Source organism: Crinia signifera, chromosome 1 (assembly GCF_055691185.1).
Source record: "Crinia signifera chromosome 1, ASM5569118v1, whole genome shotgun sequence".
Classification (NCBI taxonomy): Eukaryota; Metazoa; Chordata; class Amphibia; order Anura; family Myobatrachidae; genus Crinia; species Crinia signifera.
In genome coordinates, this window is record NC_139217.1 from 14,396,362 (window position 1) to 14,413,567 (window position 17,206).

Consider the following 17,206-nt stretch of genomic DNA (forward strand, 5'->3'; position numbering starts at 1 on the left):
ACTGTACAATTTATGTCCAAATCGGTACTTGCTGTTCACGTACTAACTACCGCGGCAGCATCTCTTTAAACTATCTCAGTTCCCCGCTCTGAATCTCCGCTATCACAAGCAGAGCGCAACACTGCGTCCCCTGTATCATTGCCCCCTCCCCGCTCTTTCCTTCCCATTGCATCTTACGGCTATTCCACTCATTTCATTAGCCACCCCTTCACGCCCCCTCCCCCCGGCTCCAATTGGTCAGAGCCACACACTTATACCGGCTGTTCTTCTTCTCGGGCAGCGTCCTTTGAGAAAGCCACAGACGAAACACGTGTGAGGACACGCCTCTGACACACCCCCAACCTCCGTCTTCCACGCTGACTACTACCTGACAACAGGAGCAGCGGCTCCCGGCATCTGGCGTCGGGTGCCGCGTCCTCTAAAGCTAAGTACCGTTTCTCCCCCCACTCTCCTTGGGGAGTTCACTGTCTTAGTCATCCGCACTATTCTCTACCTCCAGGCGGCATAACTAAATTTATACCCCACAGGCGGCCCCCGCAATTGAATGCCGGTAACCGTCTTATGTGGGGTCTATAACTTTAAGCCAGCACCCAAATGTACTGACCCTTTGTTTTGACTCGGAGGGTTCATACTTTAACCAATATCTGTAATATACTGAGCATTTGCGCTAATTAATCACATCTGGTCCTCTATGCCAGTGATTACAGGCAGCAGCACCGTATTGCAGCATTTATCCTGGTATTTAGTACTCCGTGCACTCAATATCATTTGATTCTTTTTGTACAAATCCTTGTACAATATAACTATCAGATATTGGGTATGTAATACTGTCACTTTTCTCCATGTTGTGTATAACACTGCTACATTTGAAATCCGCTCACAGCAGTGGGAATTGTCTCTATCTAAAAAGAAATTATATGGAATTGTCTTCATCTGCAGCAATTGTTTATTAAGAAGAAACCAGCGCTGTTAACAGCAAAAATTTCTAAAAATTTCTAAATCCTAATTGCATGCATACTTTATTGTGATAACCCGCACACAGCAGTAGGGTACGGTGAATTTTCTTCATTTGCAGCAACTGTTTGGTAATAAGCGATCAGCGCTACTAACAGCAACAATTTCCAAACCCTTACTGCATGCATACTTCATTGTGATTGATACTTAATTTACTGTAATCATCTACCCCTTCTTTCCCTTTCCCTATATTCGTTTGATGACAGCACAGAATTTATTATACAGTCTGTATCATTATTTGCTTCCTTAAATACAAGGCAGCAAAAAATCGCTCCATCTGTCGTTGCAGCACACAGACTGGGCAACCCACTGTTGGGTAATGAGTGACCAGCGCTGTTAATAGCAATAATTTCCAAATCCTGATTGCATGCATACTTTATTGTGATTGATACTTAATTCACTGTTATCATCTACCCCTTCTCTCCCTTTCCCTATACTCTGTTGATAACAGCACAGAATTTACTTTACAGACTGTATCATTATCTGCTTCCTTAAACATAAGGCAGCAAAAAACTGCTCCATCTGTCTTTGCAGCACACAGACTGGGCAATCCAGCAACAAATCTCCTCAAGGTAGCATAATAGCTCCTGTCAGAAATCACCACTCACTGACACTTGTGGAGACTAAGATGTACCACTCATGAGGATACAATCCCCAAAAAACTTTGGATTAACCAATTCCCGTTACTCTTGATAAACCCCATCCCATTTTTCAGCTACAACACTACCAGTAACAACATCCTTGGTTGTGCTGCCCTTATCATTTAATTTTTTCTTTTTCTGGGACAGGATCAGCAATCCTTGACTCTCTCATTCATTATTTGACACCTAAGGTGGATGATGGACAGCAGAGGTTAGGGACTGCATTATTGACACCAGCCCATCTTTTTTGCTGTTCTCTTCTGATTTCAGTGCTCTCTCATCAGTTGCGTCGTATCCATCCCCCCTGCAATGCGGGTGAGCACCAGGGTGGACCATTTAGGGCGCCTCTGACAGCAGAAGCACCTTATTTCATTTGAGCCTCAAACTCGGGTATCCCTCTCACATGTTTACAATATTACTACCATACCACACTGGATCGCCTGAACCCATTCCGATTTCAGCAGCTAAGCAGTGTTGGGCCCGGCTAGTACCTCTGGGAGGACTCTTTGGGAATACCGGGTGTTGTAATTAATTTGCAGTAGGGGATTACCTCTAGATACAGCTCAATCTTACCTATCTTTCTAATGCTTCTACAGTTTTCACATTCGTCAACTTTTTACTATTTCTTTTCACTGTCAGGTAGAGACCGTGCATTACTATTTCCCACTTCTGGGTAATAATCCCTCTTTATAATGTTATGACGGAGACAGACTAATACATGTCTCATTAACCTTTTTGATTCGGTGTGTCAAGCGTTCACAACTATATACCTGTACCCTGTATAATTTTCCTTGATATTGTCACCAATTGATCATTTTGTGTCTAACAGGGACCTCCTTTTCTACAGGTATTTGTGTATTGTTTACCTTAAACATTGCGCCCACTTTGATAATTAAATCAAGGACCCTCTTTCTTCTTTGACAGGTTATTAACCTTTTATCCTGTGATATTTCCAATTACAATTTATTGAATATGTATTGTCTTGTTTAGCACATTGTTTGCATCTGATTTAAATACATTCCTTTTTTTAGAGCGTAATCTTAATAAAAGTTAAGTCTTATCTCACCCATTTATCATTTCTTCACACAAACTATACTATTGTCATCATAAAGTGTGCCCCAAAAACCCGTCTGCATGTTCCCTTTTTGGTCTTTCTTATGACCAACCCCCCCTTTTTTTGTCTCACAGTTTTAATACTGAACATCCTTTGGGAGCACCACCAGCCTAACACTGCTAAGATATATTCTCGTAAAAAAGCAGTAACCACGCTGGTTCTGTCTATCTAATACCTTTGTACGATTGTTACTCAATGTACTTTTCAAACCAGTGCCAATCCTTCTTTCTAAATCCACTTAGTTCCAAACTGAGTTCTTTCTCAGGTTCTTGGATTTGAGCACGGTTTATTATCTACTCTGTACCTCTGACTTCTCAGATCTCTCTTACTATCTTACAAGACATCAACACCGAGGTGGAAGAACAGCCGACTTCATCTCGCTATTATCATTACACCTTAATATGTCCACATTTAATTTACGAAGTGAATTAACAAGTCGACATAGAATAAATGACTTCAACACTATATTTCCAACTCAATCAAACCTGACTGATACTGACCAAACGTGGGATGACGATTTGGCCAGTCTGAAGAGATTACTCCAAAAACAAATACGCACAAACTGGGACCTCTCCAGTTTGGAGAATTACTACAAGCAGAAAATCACACCACGAGGCCTCAGACCGAAAACTTTCCCGGCCTTCGATCTGGCCACCGACACTCTCAAGAAAGAGTGGGAGACGAGCCTTCTCAAATGCTCTCATGAGCTGATGTCCATATTGATTCGTCACAACAACCTGATCCTAGAAGAATGTTCTAAAAACATTGAAGAATTAGGCAAAAAATTAGAAAAGTGGGAGCAAGATCCACAATTCCAAGCAAACTTCGACAAAAACAAGAAAGAACTAGACCAATACGAGACAATCATCATAGACCGTAAAAAAACTAAATTTCTAAGAGATCAAAGAGATTTTGCAACAGGCAAAATATTCAATTGGACACGTTTTCAGAGAGCTCCAAGGAAGAACTACAACCAAGAAAAAAGAGGTACACCATCTCCCTCAGAGTCTGAGTACTCAAGCGCTGACGAACTGAGCGACAATTCATACGACAACTCACACATCAATAACCAGCAACATTTTTTAGACTTTGGAGGGGGAAGGGGTTCCTATCGAGGGGGAGGAAGACAAGAAGGTCAAAGAAGAAATCGAAGAAGGGATTGGACACAATGGGAGCCACGACAACCAAGTCGCCAGTCACAGAGGAAGAAACCCAACTAGTTCCACCTACTTCCGGCCTCCAAATTATCAATCTGTCCACCCATACTCTGACCACCGACCAACAAAATGTCCTACACAAAGGTCTCTCTTTCTCACCCACTGGCAAGTTTGACAGATTCCGATGGGAAACCAGTATACAGTTATTCAGTCGCAAGCTTCTTCTCACTAAATTCCATGCCTCTCGCAAAGATTCCACCGATTCCGAACGGACCCCAGAATGGTCAACAAGAGAATTACAGGCCATTAAGGAGCTTGAAGACCTGGAGAATCCAGAAGAACCCAGTAACAGCAGACATATTTGCAAGAAGCGCTCAACATTCTTCCCGCAAGATACCATCTGCCCAGAAGTACGAGTCTTTACTAACCTAGTTGCCAAGGACCTGGACCAACTATACCTTAAGAAAAAAACTAATAAATTCTTACCAAAAGGTAACTTGAACAAACAGGAAGCAAAGGCACTCAGAGAAATTAAAGAACTAACGGATATTGTTGTCAAACCATCTGACAAAGGTGGAAACATTGTTATATGGCCTGTCCCGATGTATTTAAAAGAGGCACACAAACAACTCAACGACACATCGTGTTATACCAAATCCATGTTCGATCCCACCTCGAATTTCCTACTTGGATATTACAAAATTATTGGCAGGGCATTGGCCAATGGAGTCATTACAAGATCAGAGCATAAATACCTGGAGAACCCTACACCAAGGGTAGCAACATTCTATTTACTCCCAAAGGTCCACAAATGCCTGGAAGAACCACCCGGAAGACCTATTGTGTCCGGAAATGGCTCCCTAATTGAGAATGCATGCACCTTTCTGGACATTCATCTTCGTCACCATGTGGTCAGCTTACCATCGTACACTAAGGATACCACAGATGTCCTCCAGAAACTTCACGATATACAATTAGACGATGACCATCTTCTCGTCTCATTAGACGTTGAATCTCTCTATAATTGCATCAATCATGATCTTGGCATCCGAGCAGTGAGATATTTCATGCAAATGGAGGGCATCACCCCCTTTCATGAATTTCTATTGGAGCTCCTGGACTTTTCACTCCGGAAAAACTATTTTATCTTTGAGAATTATTATTACGTCCAGGGAAGGGGTACTGCGATGGGAGCAGCCTGTGCTCCCACATACGCAAACCTCTTCCTTGGATGGTGGGAGAGGGAAGTTGTTTTCCAAAATGATTCTGATACTGAATGTATCCAAAATTGGATGAGGTACATTGATGACATCCTTGTTATCTGGAAAGGGTCTAAACTCCATCTTACCCAATTCATCGAGCGACTAAACACCAACGACCTGAATTTAAAGTTCACTTTCGAATGTGACAGTAACAGTATCAACTTCCTGGACTTGAGAATTTACAGGGATACCAACAACATGCTCTCCACGGAACTGTATCGTAAATCCACCTCTACGAATAGCTTGCTTCACAGTACCAGTTCTCACTTCCCCCCGACTATTGACAACCTTCCAAAAGGCGAATTTCTACGACTCCGGCGCAATTGCTCTGATGACCAGGTTTTCAAGGACAAGTGTGAAGATCTATCGCAGAGACTCCACGAACGTGGTTATTCAAAAAGACTCATCAAGAGATCAAAGAAAGCCGTACTTTCCACCTCCCGTGAGCAGATTTTGTTCAAAAGTCCCAAAGACACCACGTCTAAGACGATCCGACTGGTAGGAACCTTCTGCCAGGAATGGAAATCGATTAAAAATATCATCCAACGACACTGGCCCATTCTTCTGTCTGATCCTGATCTCGCCGCAAACCTGAACACACGAGTAGACATGAGCTGGCGCAGGGCACCTAACCTGAAAGATAATTTGGTGCACAGCCACTACACCTCAAACCAACCGAGGAAACCACAGACCACAGGAACCTACCCCTGTGGCAATTGTAAAGCATGCGGTCACGTCAACAACATCAAGACTGTTGATGACAAATTTGGAACACCGATTCTGATCAGGGAACATTTCAACTGCAAAACCCCCAACGTCATCTACTGCATCACATGCCCTTGCCAGCTGAGATATATAGGCATGACCTCCAGACCTCTTAAACAGAGGATTCTAGAACACCTAGGTAACATTAGAAATGCCGTTAGTGACCAATCCAGAATGAAAACTTTAACATCAGTGGCACGACACTTTTTGAGAAAACATGCCTCCAATACCAAAGATCTCAAATTCTGCGGTCTAGAACAACTTCATCTTGGAAGAAGAGGAGGAGATATCAACCAAGCACTCCTCCGCAAAGAAAGCTGGTGGATCTTCCACTTGGGATCTCTGACTCCCAAAGGCCTCAACGAGGGGATCAATTTTAGTGCTTTCTTGTAATAGCTAAACTCTTCCACTCTCTTTTTGTAAATTTTCATTCTTATTATACTTACATATCCCTTCTTTGCAAAGTAAGTCACGCAGTGGTACCCCGATTTATTTTATATTTATTTTATATTATATGGCCAACCTCTCCAAAATATCCACATTTGCATGGTTCCATAATTCACCAATCCTCTGCAGCCTCTAACCTGCTTCCATTCCTACTCAATTATGTAACATAGATAATAATGCTCCTTTCCCATTTGGGACTCATCGTCATAGTGTCTAATGGATAAACCCTAGCTTGGACCCCAACTGTCCCTATCTTTTACTAGCAAGTATATATATCCACAGAACACCATTTTTCTGCTTATAAGTATCATTCCCCATTATCCACACCTATACCTCTTTTCCATCTAGTACCACATAAAGGAAATGACTTAATGGCAATCACTATCCATTTTATTATGCTATTGTATTTAATATTTAATAGAGAACGTGCTCATATATTTATTAAATATACTATATACATCATGTGTATACAGGACCACATTATTTCAGTCCATTCCCTTCTTCCCACAAGCAGCCCCTGTTAACCGTTCATCAACCAATTTCTCAATGCATATGTGGTGGACTTTTCTGCATTATATCTTCATTATCGCATACATAATTCTTCTGCATTATATATATATATATATATATATATATATATATATATTTTTACTATATATACTTTTTCATTACATTCTTCATATATACATACATTTTTCAGACAGACATTATATACACTTTCTCTGCCATTGTTGAGTCCAATAATGATTTTCTGTATTAAATATCACAGCAGCATCCCGTAAAGCCATCGCAGTTCATCACTGTACAATTTATGTCCAAATCGGTACTTGCTGTTCACGTACTAACTACCGCGGCAGCATCTCTTTAAACTATCTCAGTTCCCCGCTCTGAATCTCCGCTATCACAAGCAGAGCGCAACACTGCGTCCCCTGTATCATTGCCCCCTCCCCGCTCTTTCCTTCCCATTGCATCTTACGGCTATTCCACTCATTTCATTAGCCACCCCTTCACGCCCCCTCCCCCCGGCTCCAATTGGTCAGAGCCACACACTTATACCGGCTGTTCTTCTTCTCGGGCAGCGTCCTTTGAGAAAGCCACAGGCGAAACACGTGTGAGGACACGCCTCTGACACACCCCCAACCTCCGTCTTCCACGCTGACTACTACCTGACAACAGGAGCAGCGGCTCCCGGCATCTGGCGTCGGGTGCCGCGTCCTCTAAAGCTAAGTACCGTTTCTCCCCCCACTCTCCTTGGGGAGTTCACTGTCTTAGTCATCCGCACTATTCTCTACCTCCAGGCGGCATAACTAAATTTATACCCCACAGGCGGCCCCCGCAATTGAATGCCGGTAACCGTCTTATGTGGGGTCTATAACTTTAAGCCAGCACCCAAATGTACTGACCCTTTGTTTTGACTCGGAGGGTTCATACTTTAACCAATATCTGTAATATACTGAGCATTTGCGCTAATTAATCACATCTGGTCCTCTATGCCAGTGATTACAGGCAGCAGCACCGTATTGCAGCATTTATCCTGGTATTTAGTACTCCGTGCACTCAATATCATTTGATTCTTTTTGTACAAATCCTTGTACAATATAACTATCAGATATTGGGTATGTAATACTGTCACTTTTCTCCATGTTGTGTATAACACTGCTACATTTGAAATCCGCTCACAGCAGTGGGAATTGTCTCTATCTAAAAAGAAATTATATGGAATTGTCTTCATCTGCAGCAATTGTTTATTAAGAAGAAACCAGCGCTGTTAACAGCAAAAATTTCTAAAAATTTCTAAATCCTAATTGCATGCATACTTTATTGTGATAACCCGCACACAGCAGTAGGGTACGGTGAATTTTCTTCATTTGCAGCAACTGTTTGGTAATAAGCGATCAGCGCTACTAACAGCAACAATTTCCAAACCCTTACTGCATGCATACTTCATTGTGATTGATACTTAATTTACTGTAATCATCTACCCCTTCTTTCCCTTTCCCTATATTCGTTTGATGACAGCACAGAATTTATTATACAGTCTGTATCATTATTTGCTTCCTTAAATACAAGGCAGCAAAAAATCGCTCCATCTGTCGTTGCAGCACACAGACTGGGCAACCCACTGTTGGGTAATGAGTGACCAGCGCTGTTAATAGCAATAATTTCCAAATCCTGATTGCATGCATACTTTATTGTGATTGATACTTAATTCACTGTTATCATCTACCCCTTCTCTCCCTTTCCCTATACTCTGTTGATAACAGCACAGAATTTACTTTACAGACTGTATCATTATCTGCTTCCTTAAACATAAGGCAGCAAAAAACTGCTCCATCTGTCTTTGCAGCACACAGACTGGGCAATCCAGCAACAAATCTCCTCAAGGTAGCATAATAGCTCCTGTCAGAAATCACCACTCACTGACACTTGTGGAGACTAAGATGTACCACTCATGAGGATACAATCCCCAAAAAACTTTGGATTAACCAATTCCCGTTACTCTTGATAAACCCCATCCCATTTTTCAGCTACAACACTACCAGTAACAACATCCTTGGTTGTGCTGCCCTTATCATTTAATTTTTTCTTTTTCTGGGACAGGATCAGCAATCCTTGACTCTCTCATTCATTATTTGACACCTAAGGTGGATGATGGACAGCAGAGGTTAGGGACTGCATTATTGACACCAGCCCATCTTTTTTGCTGTTCTCTTCTGATTTCAGTGCTCTCTCATCAGTCGCGTCGTATCCATCCCCCCTGCAATGCGGGTGAGCACCAGGGTGGACCATTTAGGGCGCCTCTGACAGCAGAAGCACCTTATTTCATTTGAGCCTCAAACTCGGGTATCCCTCTCACATGTTTACAATATTACTACCATACCACACTGGATCGCCTGAACCCATTCCGATTTCAGCAGCTAAGCAGTGTTGGGCCCGGCTAGTACCTCTGGGAGGACTCTTTGGGAATACCGGGTGTTGTAATTAATTTGCAGTAGGGGATTACCTCTAGATACAGCTCAATCTTACCTATCTTTCTAATGCTTCTACAATTTTCACATTCGTCAACTTTTTACTATTTCTTTTCACTGTCAGGTAGAGACCGTGCATTACTATTTCCCACTTCTGGGTAATAATCCCTCTTTATAATGTTATGACGGAGACAGACTAATACATGTCTCATTAACCTTTTTGATTCGGTGTGTCAAGCGTTCACAACTATATACCTGTACCCTGTATAATTTTCCTTGATATTGTCACCAATTGATCATTTTGTGTCTAACAGGGACCTCCTTTTCTACAGGTATTTGTGTATTGTTTACCTTAAACATTGCGCCCACTTTGATAATTAAATCAAGGACCCTCTTTCTTCTTTGACAGGTTATTAACCTTTTATCCTGTGATATTTCCAATTACAATTTATTGAATATGTATTGTCTTGTTTAGCACATTGTTTGCATCTGATTTAAATACATTCCTTTTTTTAGAGCGTAATCTTAATAAAAGTTAAGTCTTATCTCACCCATTTATCATTTCTTCACACAAACTATACTATTGTCATCATAAAGTGTGCCCCAAAAACCCGTCTGCATGTTCCCTTTTTGGTCTTTCTTATGACCAACCCCCCCTTTTTTTGTCTCACAGTTTTAATACTGAACATCCTTTGGGAGCACCACCAGCCTAACACTGCTAAGATATATTCTCGTAAAAAAGCAGTAACCACGCTGGTTCTGTCTATCTAATACCTTTGTAAGATTGTTACTCAATGTACTTTTCAAACCAGTGCCAATCCTTCTTTCTAAATCCACTTAGTTCCAAACTGAGTTCTTTCTCAGGTTCTTGGATTTGAGCACGGTTTATTATCTACTCTGTACCTCTGACTTCTCAGATCTCTCTTACTATCTTACAAGACATCAACACCGAGGTGGAAGAACAGCCGACTTCATCTCGCTATTATCATTACACCTTAATATGTCCACATTTAATTTACGAAGTGAATTAACAAGTCGACATAGAATAAATGACTTCAACACTATATTTCCAACTCAATCAAACCTGACTGATACTGACCAAACGTGGGATGACGATTTGGCCAGTCTGAAGAGATTACTCCAAAAACAAATACGCACAAACTGGGACCTCTCCAGTTTGGAGAATTACTACAAGCAGAAAATCACACCACGAGGCCTCAGACCGAAAACTTTCCCGGCCTTCGATCTGGCCACCGACACTCTCAAGAAAGAGTGGGAGACGAGCCTTCTCAAATGCTCTCATGAGCTGATGTCCATATTGATTCGTCACAACAACCTGATCCTAGAAGAATGTTCTAATAACATTGAAGAATTAGGCAAAAAATTAGAAAAGTGGGAGCAAGATCCACAATTCCAAGCAAACTTCGACAAAAACAAGAAAGAACTAGACCAATACGAGACAATCATCATAGACCGTAAAAAAACTAAATTTCTAAGAGATCAAAGAGATTTTGCAACAGGCAAAATATTCAATTGGACACGTTTTCAGAGAGCTCCAAGGAAGAACTACAACCAAGAAAAAAGAGGTACACCATCTCCCTCAGAGTCTGAGTACTCAAGCGCTGACGAACTGAGCGACAATTCATACGACAACTCACACATCAATAACCAGCAACATTTTTTAGACTTTGGAGGGGGAAGGGGTTCCTATCGAGGGGGAGGAAGACAAGAAGGTCAAAGAAGAAATCGAAGAAGGGATTGGACACAATGGGAGCCACGACAACCAAGTCGCCAGTCACAGAGGAAGAAACCCAACTAGTTCCACCTACTTCCGGCCTCCAAATTATCAATCTGTCCACCCATACTCTGACCACCGACCAACAAAATGTCCTACACAAAGGTCTCTCTTTCTCACCCACTGGCAAGTTTGACAGATTCCGATGGGAAACCAGTATACAGTTATTCAGTCGCAAGCTTCTTCTCACTAAATTCCATGCCTCTCGCAAAGATTCCACCGATTCCGAACGGACCCCAGAATGGTCAACAAGAGAATTACAGGCCATTAAGGAGCTTGAAGACCTGGAGAATCCAGAAGAACCCAGTAACAGCAGACATATTTGCAAGAAGCGCTCAACATTCTTCCCGCAAGATACCATCTGCCCAGAAGTACGAGTCTTTACTAACCTAGTTGCCAAGGACCTGGACCAACTATACCTTAAGAAAAAAACTAATAAATTCTTACCAAAAGGTAACTTGAACAAACAGGAAGCAAAGGCACTCAGAGAAATTAAAGAACTAACGGATATTGTTGTCAAACCATCTGACAAAGGTGGAAACATTGTTATATGGCCTGTCCCGATGTATTTAAAAGAGGCACACAAACAACTCAACGACACATCGTGTTATACCAAATCCATGTTCGATCCCACCTCGAATTTCCTACTTGGATATAACAAAATTATTGGCAGGGCATTGGCCAATGGAGTCATTACAAGATCAGAGCATAAATACCTGGAGAACCCTACACCAAGGGTAGCAACATTCTATTTACTCCCAAAGGTCCACAAATGCCTGGAAGAACCACCCGGAAGACCTATTGTGTCCGGAAATGGCTCCCTAATTGAGAATGCATGCACCTTTCTGGACATTCATCTTCGTCACCATGTGGTCAGCTTACCATCGTACACTAAGGATACCACAGATGTCCTCCAGAAACTTCACGATATACAATTAGACGATGACCATCTTCTCGTCTCATTAGACGTTGAATCTCTCTATAATTGCATCAATCATGATCTTGGCATCCGAGCAGTGAGATATTTCATGCAAATGGAGGGCATCACCCCCTTTCATGAATTTCTATTGGAGCTCCTGGACTTTTCACTCCGGAAAAACTATTTTATCTTTGAGAATTATTATTACGTCCAGGGAAGGGGTACTGCGATGGGAGCAGCCTGTGCTCCCACATACGCAAACCTCTTCCTTGGATGGTGGGAGAGGGAAGTTGTTTTCCAAAATGATTCTGATACTGAATGTATCCAAAATTGGATGAGGTACATTGATGACATCCTTGTTATCTGGAAAGGGTCTAAACTCCATCTTACCCAATTCATCGAGCGACTAAACACCAACGACCTGAATTTAAAGTTCACTTTCGAATGTGACAGTAACAGTATCAACTTCCTGGACTTGAGAATTTACAGGGATACCAACAACATGCTCTCCACGGAACTGTATCGTAAATCCACCTCTACGAATAGCTTGCTTCACAGTACCAGTTCTCACTTCCCCCCGACTATTGACAACCTTCCAAAAGGCGAATTTCTACGACTCCGGCGCAATTGCTCTGATGACCAGGTTTTCAAGGACAAGTGTGAAGATCTATCGCAGAGACTCCACGAACGTGGTTATTCAAAAAGACTCATCAAGAGATCAAAGAAAGCCGTACTTTCCACCTCCCGTGAGCAGATTTTGTTCAAAAGTCCCAAAGACACCACGTCTAAGACGATCCGACTGGTAGGAACCTTCTGCCAGGAATGGAAATCGATTAAAAATATCATCCAACGACACTGGCCCATTCTTCTGTCTGATCCTGATCTCGCCGCAAACCTGAACACACGAGTAGACATGAGCTGGCGCAGGGCACCTAACCTGAAAGATAATTTGGTGCACAGCCACTACACCTCAAACCAACCGAGGAAACCACAGACCACAGGAACCTACCCCTGTGGCAATTGTAAAGCATGCGGTCACGTCAACAACATCAAGACTGTTGATGACAAATTTGGAACACCGATTCTGATCAGGGAACATTTCAACTGCAAAACCCCCAACGTCATCTACTGCATCACATGCCCTTGCCAGCTGAGATATATAGGCATGACCTCCAGACCTCTTAAACAGAGGATTCTAGAACACCTAGGTAACATTAGAAATGCCGTTAGTGACCAATCCAGAATGAAAACTTTAACATCAGTGGCACGACACTTTTTGAGAAAACATGCCTCCAATACCAAAGATCTCAAATTCTGCGGTCTAGAACAACTTCATCTTGGAAGAAGAGGAGGAGATATCAACCAAGCACTCCTCCGCAAAGAAAGCTGGTGGATCTTCCACTTGGGATCTCTGACTCCCAAAGGCCTCAACGAGGGGATCAATTTTAGTGCTTTCTTGTAATAGCTAAACTCTTCCACTCTCTTTTTGTAAATTTTCATTCTTATTATACTTACATATCCCTTCTTTGCAAAGTAAGTCACGCAGTGGTACCCCGATTTATTTTATATTTATTTTATATTATATGGCCAACCTCTCCAAAATATCCACATTTGCATGGTTCCATAATTCACCAATCCTCTGCAGCCTCTAACCTGCTTCCATTCCTACTCAATTATGTAACATAGATAATAATGCTCCTTTCCCATTTGGGACTCATCGTCATAGTGTCTAATGGATAAACCCTAGCTTGGACCCCAACTGTCCCTATCTTTTACTAGCAAGTATATATATCCACAGAACACCATTTTTCTGCTTATAAGTATCATTCCCCATTATCCACACCTATACCTCTTTTCCATCTAGTACCACATAAAGGAAATGACTTAATGGCAATCACTATCCATTTTATTATGCTATTGTATTTAATATTTAATAGAGAACGTGCTCATATATTTATTAAATATACTATATACATCATGTGTATACAGGACCACATTATTTCAGTCCATTCCCTTCTTCCCACAAGCAGCCCCTGTTAACCGTTCATCAACCAATTTCTCAATGCATATGTGGTGGACTTTTCTGCATTATATCTTCATTATCGCATACATAATTCTTCTGCATTATATATATATATATATATATATATATATATATATTTTTACTATATATACTTTTTCATTACATTCTTCATATATACATACATTTTTCAGACAGACATTATATACACTTTCTCTGCCATTGTTGAGTCCAATAATGATTTTCTGTATTAAATATCACAGCAGCATCCCGTAAAGCCATCGCAGTTCATCACTGTACAATTTATGTCCAAATCGGTACTTGCTGTTCACGTACTAACTACCGCGGCAGCATCTCTTTAAACTATCTCAGTTCCCCGCTCTGAATCTCCGCTATCACAAGCAGAGCGCAACACTGCGTCCCCTGTATCATTGCCCCCTCCCCGCTCTTTCCTTCCCATTGCATCTTACGGCTATTCCACTCATTTCATTAGCCACCCCTTCACGCCCCCTCCCCCCGGCTCCAATTGGTCAGAGCCACACACTTATACCGGCTGTTCTTCTTCTCGGGCAGCGTCCTTTGAGAAAGCCACAGGCGAAACACGTGTGAGGACACGCCTCTGACACACCCCCAACCTCCGTCTTCCACGCTGACTACTACCTGACAACAGGAGCAGCGGCTCCCGGCATCTGGCGTCGGGTGCCGCGTCCTCTAAAGCTAAGTACCGTTTCTCCCCCCACTCTCCTTGGGGAGTTCACTGTCTTAGTCATCCGCACTATTCTCTACCTCCAGGCGGCATAACTAAATTTATACCCCACAGGCGGCCCCCGCAATTGAATGCCGGTAACCGTCTTATGTGGGGTCTATAACTTTAAGCCAGCACCCAAATGTACTGACCCTTTGTTTTGACTCGGAGGGTTCATACTTTAACCAATATCTGTAATATACTGAGCATTTGCGCTAATTAATCACATCTGGTCCTCTATGCCAGTGATTACAGGCAGCAGCACCGTATTGCAGCATTTATCCTGGTATTTAGTACTCCGTGCACTCAATATCATTTGATTCTTTTTGTACAAATCCTTGTACAATATAACTATCAGATATTGGGTATGTAATACTGTCACTTTTCTCCATGTTGTGTATAACACTGCTACATTTGAAATCCGCTCACAGCAGTGGGAATTGTCTCTATCTAAAAAGAAATTATATGGAATTGTCTTCATCTGCAGCAATTGTTTATTAAGAAGAAACCAGCGCTGTTAACAGCAAAAATTTCTAAAAATTTCTAAATCCTAATTGCATGCATACTTTATTGTGATAACCCGCACACAGCAGTAGGGTACGGTGAATTTTCTTCATTTGCAGCAACTGTTTGGTAATAAGCGATCAGCGCTACTAACAGCAACAATTTCCAAACCCTTACTGCATGCATACTTTATTGTGATTGATACTTAATTTACTGTAATCATCTACCCCTTCTTTCCCTTTCCCTATATTCGTTTGATGACAGCACAGAATTTATTATACAGTCTGTATCATTATTTGCTTCCTTAAATACAAGGCAGCAAAAAATCGCTCCATCTGTCGTTGCAGCACACAGACTGGGCAACCCACTGTTGGGTAATGAGTGACCAGCGCTGTTAATAGCAATAATTTCCAAATCCTGATTGCATGCATACTTTATTGTGATTGATACTTAATTCACTGTTATCATCTACCCCTTCTCTCCCTTTCCCTATACTCTGTTGATAACAGCACAGAATTTACTTTACAGACTGTATCATTATCTGCTTCCTTAAACATAAGGCAGCAAAAAACTGCTCCATCTGTCTTTGCAGCACACAGACTGGGCAATCCAGCAACAAATCTCCTCAAGGTAGCATAATAGCTCCTGTCAGAAATCACCACTCACTGACACTTGTGGAGACTAAGATGTACCACTCATGAGGATACAATCCCCAAAAAACTTTGGATTAACCAATTCCCGTTACTCTTGATAAACCCCATCCCATTTTTCAGCTACAACACTACCAGTAACAACATCCTTGGTTGTGCTGCCCTTATCATTTAATTTTTTCTTTTTCTGGGACAGGATCAGCAATCCTTGACTCTCTCATTCATTATTTGACACCTAAGGTGGATGATGGACAGCAGAGGTTAGGGACTGCATTATTGACACCAGCCCATCTTTTTTGCTGTTCTCTTCTGATTTCAGTGCTCTCTCATCAGTCGCGTCGTATCCATCCCCCCTGCAATGCGGGTGAGCACCAGGGTGGACCATTTAGGGCGCCTCTGACAGCAGAAGCACCTTATTTCATTTGAGCCTCAAACTCGGGTATCCCTCTCACATGTTTACAATATTACTACCATACCACACTGGATCGCCTGAACCCATTCCGATTTCAGCAGCTAAGCAGTGTTGGGCCCGGCTAGTACCTCTGGGAGGACTCTTTGGGAATACCGGGTGTTGTAATTAATTTGCAGTAGGGGATTACCTCTAGATACAGCTCAATCTTACCTATCTTTCTAATGCTTCTACAATTTTCACATTCGTCAACTTTTTACTATTTCTTTTCACTGTCAGGTAGAGACCGTGCATTACTATTTCCCACTTCTGGGTAATAATCCCTCTTTATAATGTTATGACGGAGACAGACTAATACATGTCTCATTAACCTTTTTGATTCGGTGTGTCAAGCGTTCACAACTATATACCTGTACCCTGTATAATTTTCCTTGATATTGTCACCAATTGATCATTTTGTGTCTAACAGGGACCTCCTTTTCTACAGGTATTTGTGTATTGTTTACCTTAAACATTGCGCCCACTTTGATAATTAAATCAAGGACCCTCTTTCTTCTTTGACAGGTTATTAACCTTTTATCCTGTGATATTTCCAATTACAATTTATTGAATATGTATTGTCTTGTTTAGCACATTGTTTGCATCTGATTTAAATACATTCCTTTTTTTAGAGCGTAATCTTAATAAAAGTTAAGTCTTATCTCACCCATTTATCATTTCTTCACACAAACTATACTATTGTCATCATAAAGTGTGCCCCAAAAACCCGTCTGCATGTTCCCTTTTTGGTCTTTC

At 41.7% G+C, this 17,206-nt stretch overlaps 3 pseudogenes; all 3 read left to right on the forward strand.

The window, feature by feature from the left end:
* The first annotated feature begins 2,068 nt into the window (after window positions 1–2,068).
* On the forward strand, window positions 2,069–2,186 carry LOC146041025 (5S ribosomal RNA; annotated as a pseudogene).
* A 7,081-nt stretch (window positions 2,187–9,267) lies between these two features.
* Window positions 9,268–9,385, forward strand: LOC146041036 (5S ribosomal RNA; annotated as a pseudogene).
* A 7,079-nt stretch (window positions 9,386–16,464) lies between these two features.
* On the forward strand, window positions 16,465–16,582 carry LOC146041047 (5S ribosomal RNA; annotated as a pseudogene).
* The last annotated feature ends 624 nt before the right edge of the window (window positions 16,583–17,206 follow it).